Below are 7,789 nucleotides of genomic sequence, written 5' to 3'. Positions count from 1 at the left end.
CCTCGCGAGTAACTGGGATGACAGATGTGTATCACCATGTCCAGCTAATTTTTGTAGTTTTAGTAGAGACGGGGTTTTACCATGTTGGCCAGGCTGGTCTGAAACTCCCGACTTTAGGTGATCCACCTGCGTTGGCCTCCCAAAGTGCTGGGATTACAGGCATGAGCCACCACACCCGGCACCTAACATACATTTTAAGAGTCATTCTGTCTACCTAATGGACAAGCAGTCCAGTATCTTTCCCCAGAAAAGATCTAGAATTAGGTCTGTCCACCTTGTTCACTGACCTTTTTAATTAGGTGTATAATGCTGGTATCCAGGGCCCAGCAGGTTTTCCCTTCCCCAATGTCTGGACAACACCCAAGTTCATCAAAGTAGAAACAGGACTCAGTTCCAGACTTTATACCTGGCTGAAAGTATGATATTCTTTTTGTCTCAGCTCAATCTTGGTTAATCTCCATATGCAATCTAATTCTGGAGTGAAGAGAGGAATGACTCTACTTGTTGCTTTGGGACTGCTGCCCTATTTCTTTGTCTGCTGGCTGACCTTCCCTATGTAAGAGCATCAGCATTTGCAACATTGGGTTTAAGCAGGAAAGCTCTTTCATCTTTGCCCATTGACCTTGATCTCTCCTGATCATTATGGTCTGGATTCTTGCTAATCACTAACGATCCCTTGGCCCTCTGTATAATACTAAAGGTATTAGACTTGAAGTGTTAGGAAAATTCCTACTCAGCTAATTACATTCTTTCTGCTTTTCTTGGTTTTCCGTATAGTCTCAGCTGGAGTTGAATTTGAATTATTTCCTCCAATTTTAAATTGTTTGCTGGTTTTTGGAAAGCAATGGCAAGTTGTTCCCTCAGATGAATACAACTAATTATAATTTAAAAGCCCCATGACTAACCTCTTTCTCCCCCATCCCTCTGTTTTCCTTGGATGACTTTCTATACCATCTCCCAAATTCTGGCCTTGAATATTATAATAAGAGCTTAATTCACTGGGCTAAGGAGTTTCATGATTCTGTATTTTGTATAGCAGGTAGAATATTATTAACTTAAAACAATATGGTGGTTCCACTGCATATATGCTTTTGAGTCTGTATTTATAATCGACTACTAAAAATGACAAGTGTTTTACCTCACAGGTTAGACCTCACCCATAGGCTAAGAGAAGGTGAAGTTTTTGGTAATAGTCAAAGCCTTGCTCACCAAATAGTATACAAGTTATGTTTGATTTCTTAAATGAGTATGATTCTTTAATATTTCAAGGAATATGGAATGCCTATCCTCTGGAATTATATAGGGCAACCCTAATTGTAGCCACGACATCTTGACTGTTTCCCACCCAATTCCATATTCTAGAACTTAGCTTTTTAAATCATACCAAAATTATATATTCAAAAAATTTAGAATCAACCAACCAAACTCTTCACAATATAACTTTTTGAAGTAATATCTCTTCATCATGCATACCAATGCACTACATGTATATAATTGTTAAGTCAGTAATTCATTGACAATCAAAGATAATGTGTAGCACTTTTCTTAAGGCTGTCCTTTGGCAGCTACTCTTATTCCAGTGGTGCTGCCATATGTTAGTACAATGACTTTAGAAGTAGTTAAAAAGTCATTGAGGGAAGCCATCTAATTTTCTTTCAGTTTGTTTGGACCCCAAATTAAATTATCCTGACTTGACCACCACCTTATTCTTCAGGGCACTGAAGGATGCTAAAGGAAGACGGCTTGCCACCTCCCAGGCTCTTAAACCAGATGTGCTGTGGGTTCTGAAAGCAGTGCCCAATAAAGAGCTCCAGAAACGTTTTGAGCAAAGGCAGCAATGGAAGCACCCACACAATAAGTGACAGCCTTCCAAGGTGACTTGATAGATAACATACTAAAATGTTTGTGTAAGTTCAGGTGTAGTTGTTAACACGCAGACATTAGTTAGATCTTGGTTATACAGTTTCAGCCCTCTAGCTGAGAGTTAGGGACAAAATTATTCCTAATGTATTGTACTTCAAAAAATGGTGCATCCTTTAGGTACATTTTGCAGATTTCACACAAAATATTTTAATATTTAAGGACCTAGATATTGTTTTGAATCATTTCAAGCATTATCCAAGAAAAATGAAAACTATAACTGAGATAAACATATTGAGTATGTTTCTATATTTTTATTAAACCAATTAATTTTAACCAGGTGTATGTACGACTACTTGGGATGCATTTTGTTTACTTAATTGTAGACAATTCTGACTTAAGATTGGGGGAAGAAAAGGTACTGTATGTGGTCTTGATTTTAACTAGAAATATAGTGCTTTCAACTCAAATGAAACCAGCCTGTCCAGTATACCAAATTATACCAAATAAGGATCAAGACCTTTTAAGGATTATTTTGCATTCTAAAGTGATTAAAAGAATATCCCCTTCAATCATGTATGTCCTTTAAACTTTGCTTAATGAGTTTGAAAGGAGAAAAAAAAAAACCATGGTATTGTTGGTACTGTGAATACGGCACAATCTGGAGAAAGCTTTCTGATTCCTAATTTATTTTTTTCCCTTGACTTTCTACTTAAAGGTAATCAATACAATTTTGCATTTGTATCAAAGAAAGTCTACAGTTTTTAACTCTTTCATAATAATGTTCCTTGAGTTTCTTGGAGCCAGGAGAAAATATACATATTTTATTACATTTCAACAATTACTTATTAAATGTCCATAGGGATCATGTTCAATGGCAAAATGAAGTGGAGGGCCTATAATAGATAATGAACAAATACTTATTGAATGGATGGATGGAGGAAAAGAAAATTGTATCTTGGGCCACATATGGAGTTCACTGTAAAATTAACTCCCACAGATTAGCCTCCCAAAGTATCTGGTCCATGAAAATACAACTTCTGGCTATCATATAATGTTAAGCCTAAAGCATCTGCTTAAATTTGGACTTGATTTCTCCAATTATTCCAGTTTTAGAAAATGTTTGGTATCAAAAATAGAGCTCTCTCACTAACTTACTTAGACTATGTGGTTACATAACATCTCTGTTCCTCAGTTTATGACAGAATGGAAATAAAACAAAACCCCCTCCTTCCTATAGGGACTTTTTTGAGTACATTGATAAATACCTACAAAATGATAAATACTTCTTTCAACATTTGCACGATGTTAACTAAACACAAATATTTTTAGTGTGTGAATTAAAATGCCTCTTTTACTGATGGCCTCAGATGCTTCCTTGTGAGATACCGTGTCAAGAACTGGTTTATATATTATCTGTCCTTCCAGAACGCACTGACATCACACTTCCTAATAGCTTGGTATGATGACTGCTGTCAAAATCGCCTGCATGGAATCATCCCTGACCTGGACTGACATCATGTATTAGCGTGACAGAGACTAAAAAGCTAAGAACCGCCGTGCGAGGGCCGGCTCTGGGCACCAGGGATGGGGCTACGCTATGCGTGAAGGGCCTCAGTCCTCGGGCTTTAATTTAGGAAGAGAATGAAAGCTGGAGGTCTCGTGGGCGGGACTGGAGGCGGCCAGATAGGCAAGAATCCGCAACCATGGGTAGGGACATTTTTTCTTCAAATTCCAATCCCATCCAGCGATAGACAGGCGCCTGGGTCTCCCTCCTCCACGACCACCACACAATGGCACACACTTTTGCTGGAAACTGAAATCCAAGCGAGAGGCCGTCTCTGAGGCAGGCTGGGGCCCAGGCCGGCCGCGGGGATCTCCCCGGGGCAGGGTTCAGCCACCTCGGTGTGGCCTTGGCGAGCACTCCGAGGTCAGGGGCCGTCGTTCTCGCCGCGCTCCACAGCGCGTCACCCGCTGCCCTCGCGACCCCCAGGCGACCTCAGTATCGCCTCGCTGCGCCGTCTCACCGGGCTGGCCCTCTCCATGCTCTCTCCTGAGGTTTGCGGCGGGCATAGCTCCCTCCAGACTGGGTCTCTCCACTAGCCTCCTCCCCGACTGCAGCGTGGGAACCAGAGCTATCCGAGTCACGAGCCCCAAGTGCACACAAAGCCCCCAAAGGGGCCACGGCGCCTCCACGCCTCGCTACCCCCAGCTCCAGGAGCGCAGAACGCAGGGCCCTGGGTCACCGCGTCTGCCCTGCGGAGCAGCCCCGCTGAGGGGAAGCCTCGGGCAGGAGGTGCGACACCGCGCACGCGAGCACCCCCGCCCCAAGCAGGGCCCTCTGCCCGAGGGAGACTCTCACCTCAAATAAACGGGCGCTGCTGCCTGCATGGGGAGGACAGCGGGCTGAGAATACTCACGCTGGGCCCAGCCGCTCGGGGACTTCACTGGGAACCACGCGCGGGCTCGCGCCGGGGAGCGGAGCCCCAGCCTGCAGCCCAGCGCGCGTCCCAGCACCGCCTCCTCGGAAGGGAGGCCTCTACCGTCCAGCCGCGGACCTGCAGCCGCCGCGGGCGACGCTGCCCCGCCCCCGGCCCCGCCCTCGGCCCCTCCCCGCCCCGCTGGCCTCCTTTTCCCCTGGCCCCTCCCTCCGCTCCTCAACGCCCGCCGGGTGCAATCTGTTCTCTCCGGGAGATGAACGCGAAGCGACGTGGAAACCCTTCCACCAAAATGAGCTGTGATATCCTTTTGATGGCTATAATTTATTCCAAATCGTCCCTGGACTGAAACGATCAATTAGCAGCCCGAAACGCACTGTGAAGTAAATTGTCACACTCTCTATTACAGGATGGTTATCATATATTTATAAGGTGTGTTTTCTGCAATCAGAACCAACAAGGTGTTGAGCGATCAGTCATAAACGCACTTCTTCAAAAAGAGAGGGAGAGAAGCTCAGCATTGTGTGGCGGGGGAATAATCCTCATGACAGTTCCCTCCCCACCCAGTGATGTTTTGTCTTGGCACCTGGGAAGTGCAGTGAGGGCTGGAGCTCTGGACGGACTCTCTTCGCCACGCGTGCCCCTGGAAGCAGGGTCCCTGTGAATTACGGAGAGACCCCAGATGAGAGATTTCCTTATTGTATAAACACAAATCAGTCGTAAGGGCCGCTCCCTCTGTCTTTCTGTCTTCTCTGGTGTCCAACAAAATAATATCTTACTCTTTGCTTCTAAGCTTCTAACAGAACGTTTGCATCCTACACTTAATCATAAGTATTTTTCCTTCTTCCTCAGGTCTCAAGGTGTTGACCTCCTCTCTCGCTATTTAATTGATGATGTTCGGTAGAAATTATGTCTGGGTGATACGAAGTTTACCCACAGAGAGAACCCTGCTTTCTGAATTGAAATCCCCAGCAGAACTCTTCCATCATTCATAAACAAGATAGCCCAAAGTTCTAAGAAAGTAATAAATGCCAATTTAGGCCAGGCCCTGTGGCTAACACCTGTTATCCCAGCACTTTGGGAGGCCAAGGCGGGCGGATCACTTGAGGTCAGGAGTTGGAGACCAGCCTGGTCAACATGGTGAAACTCCTTCTCTACTCAAAATATTAGCCGGATGTGGTGGTGCGTGCCTGTGATCCCAGATATTCGGGAGGCTGGGGCAGGAGAATCTCTTGAGCCAGGGAGGTTGCAGTGAGCTGAGATTATGCCACTGCACTGCACTCCAGCCTGGGTGACAGAGTGAGACTCTGTCTCAAAAAAAAAAAAAAAAAAAAAAAAGACTGATTGACTGATTCAGCCTGGTATCTATTTTGACTGGACCAGGCCATGGAGACGTTATTTTCCTTCTCAGTGGTCAGGAATATACATCTGGATCTTCTGAGTTTTTCCCCTTACAAACTTTCATCAGATAGTCATCCATGAACCACCTATCAATCATTTTTTAGAAGGGTTCTAGTTTTCATCCAATTGATATTCCTTTTGCTTGAAAAACATAGCTTTAGAGCCTACACTACTGATGTGACCCCATGACTTTTGCATGGGAGGGCTTATCTGTAATGCCAACCCTTAAAGAATGGGGAGAAAGGAAGTCTGGTTGGGCATTTCAGCTGTGGAGGCAGCTGTTGCCATTGGCCTTTCAACCCCACCTCCCAGCATAAATGAAGTACCACACTCCTCTGTCAGAAAGCAATGGGAACAGGGAACCTTGCTTCATCTGAGGACTGGCATAGCAAAGAGCCAGACCCAGCACCTTCACCTTGTGCCTTCCAATATCATTGATTTAATTTGCATTTAACAGCTAATATTTATTGAACATTTACTCCGTGCCAGGCACTGCGCTTTAAACTACAGGTGCACCTCAATTTATGATGGGATTGTCCTGATAAACCTATTGTAGATTAAAAATATTTTAAGTTGAAAGTACATTTTTGACTTACAATATTTTCAATTTATCATGGGTTTATTTGAACATAACCGCATCATAAATCAAGGAACTTTTGTGCCATTGTAAAGTTGTAAAGTAGAGAAATCCTAAGTCAAACCATTCTAAGTTGGGGACCATCTGTATGTGTATTATCTTATTTAATTATTTCAACAATCTTATTAGAGAAGGTTCTTTATTTTGCCGAAGAGAAAACTGAGACCTGGAAAGATTAAGTAATTTATGCAAGACCACCCTCCTAGTAAGTGATGACTTGAAATCCAAGTCAGTCTCCAATGCCCACACTCTTCACCCCAATAATGTAATACTTCAGAAATTTAAGATTTTGATTTAAGATTTTTTTTTTCCACCAAAAAGATTTTAGTGGAGCTGATGATACAATGAGAGTGGTAAATTCTGGGAGAAGATTGAAAGAACAGCTGTTTGCAAGAGAAAGCCACATTGGGTACTTACACAGCTCCTCCCCACTTTGGTAGATTACCTCTTCTCTGTTCTATCCTCCCTACACTTCGTGATTTCTTTTTCAGAGTTACCACCTGCCATCTAGCGAAACAGACCTCACCCAAGGTCAACGATGGCTACTAAGCTTAGGGTTGATGGGGGAAGGTGGATGCAGCAGACCCCAGGGAAAACAGAGCACCCTGAGGAGAAGCCAGAGGAGGCCAGAGGCCCTTGTCTCAGACATCCAGCTCTGAGAGTGAAATGTTGCTTCCTAATGGACTTTAAATTACCAACATCGCTAAACTCTCCCTTAATAGACTTGTAAAGATTTGCTTGCTACCTTTTTCCCCCTTCATGTAGAATTTGTAATCAAGAGCCCAATTTTGTCATTTGGAAATACTAATTATCTAATCACGGCATGCTGTATAACGTACTTGTCTGCCCAATTAGCTAGGACAATTATTAAAATTCAGAGGCCTAATTATGTCTCAATTTAATGCTGGCAAACTTGCATACAGAGCAGTAATTAAAATCCTCTCTTTCCCTCTGCCTTTAGGGCAGGGGATGATTAGGCCCTGTCAGGGGGTGTGCTGAACCAAACCAGTGAAGCGTATTGTGCAACATGACCCTGCATTGTTAAGTGTGTCAACATATTAACCTGAATTCCCTTCAGCCCCCACATAATCACATTTTGTGGAAGAATAAAGGAGCTAAAACATGAAGAATTTTATTTAAAAAACATAAATTCTTTTTAATTAATGCTGTGAGAGTTCTGGTGAATTTCATGCTTCCAAGTGCTGGAAGACATAAGACTGGTTCATCTAATTACTAGCAAATTTGCTCTTGTTAAAACTACTTTTTTTACCCATTTAAAGAAAATAATTTTTGGGGGTAGCATTAAAAAAATAAAAAGCCCTAGTTAGTTAGCTTGCAGTAATACAGTTGATTACCAGCTTTGATGATGGAACACAAGTGAATGTTGACTTCCAAAAGACTCAAACCCAAGACTGGAGGCATTGAGAGGGAAAAAGACTATAATTTAATACTT

At 43.3% G+C, this 7,789-nt stretch overlaps 1 long non-coding RNA gene across 1 annotated transcript; it reads left to right on the top strand.

The window, feature by feature from the left end:
• Window positions 1-4,490: 4,490 nt before the first annotated feature.
• Window positions 4,491-7,500, top strand: LOC111528089. Its single transcript, XR_002726864.1, has 2 exons — window positions 4,491-5,017; window positions 6,828-7,500. It is a non-coding gene; the product is annotated as an uncharacterized LOC111528089 (long non-coding RNA).
• The last annotated feature ends 289 nt before the right edge of the window (window positions 7,501-7,789 follow it).

Source organism: Piliocolobus tephrosceles, chromosome 1 (genome assembly GCF_002776525.5).
Source record: "Piliocolobus tephrosceles isolate RC106 chromosome 1, ASM277652v3, whole genome shotgun sequence".
Taxonomy (NCBI): Eukaryota; Metazoa; Chordata; class Mammalia; order Primates; family Cercopithecidae; genus Piliocolobus; species Piliocolobus tephrosceles.
This window is presented reverse-complemented; position numbering and strand designations above follow the sequence as displayed.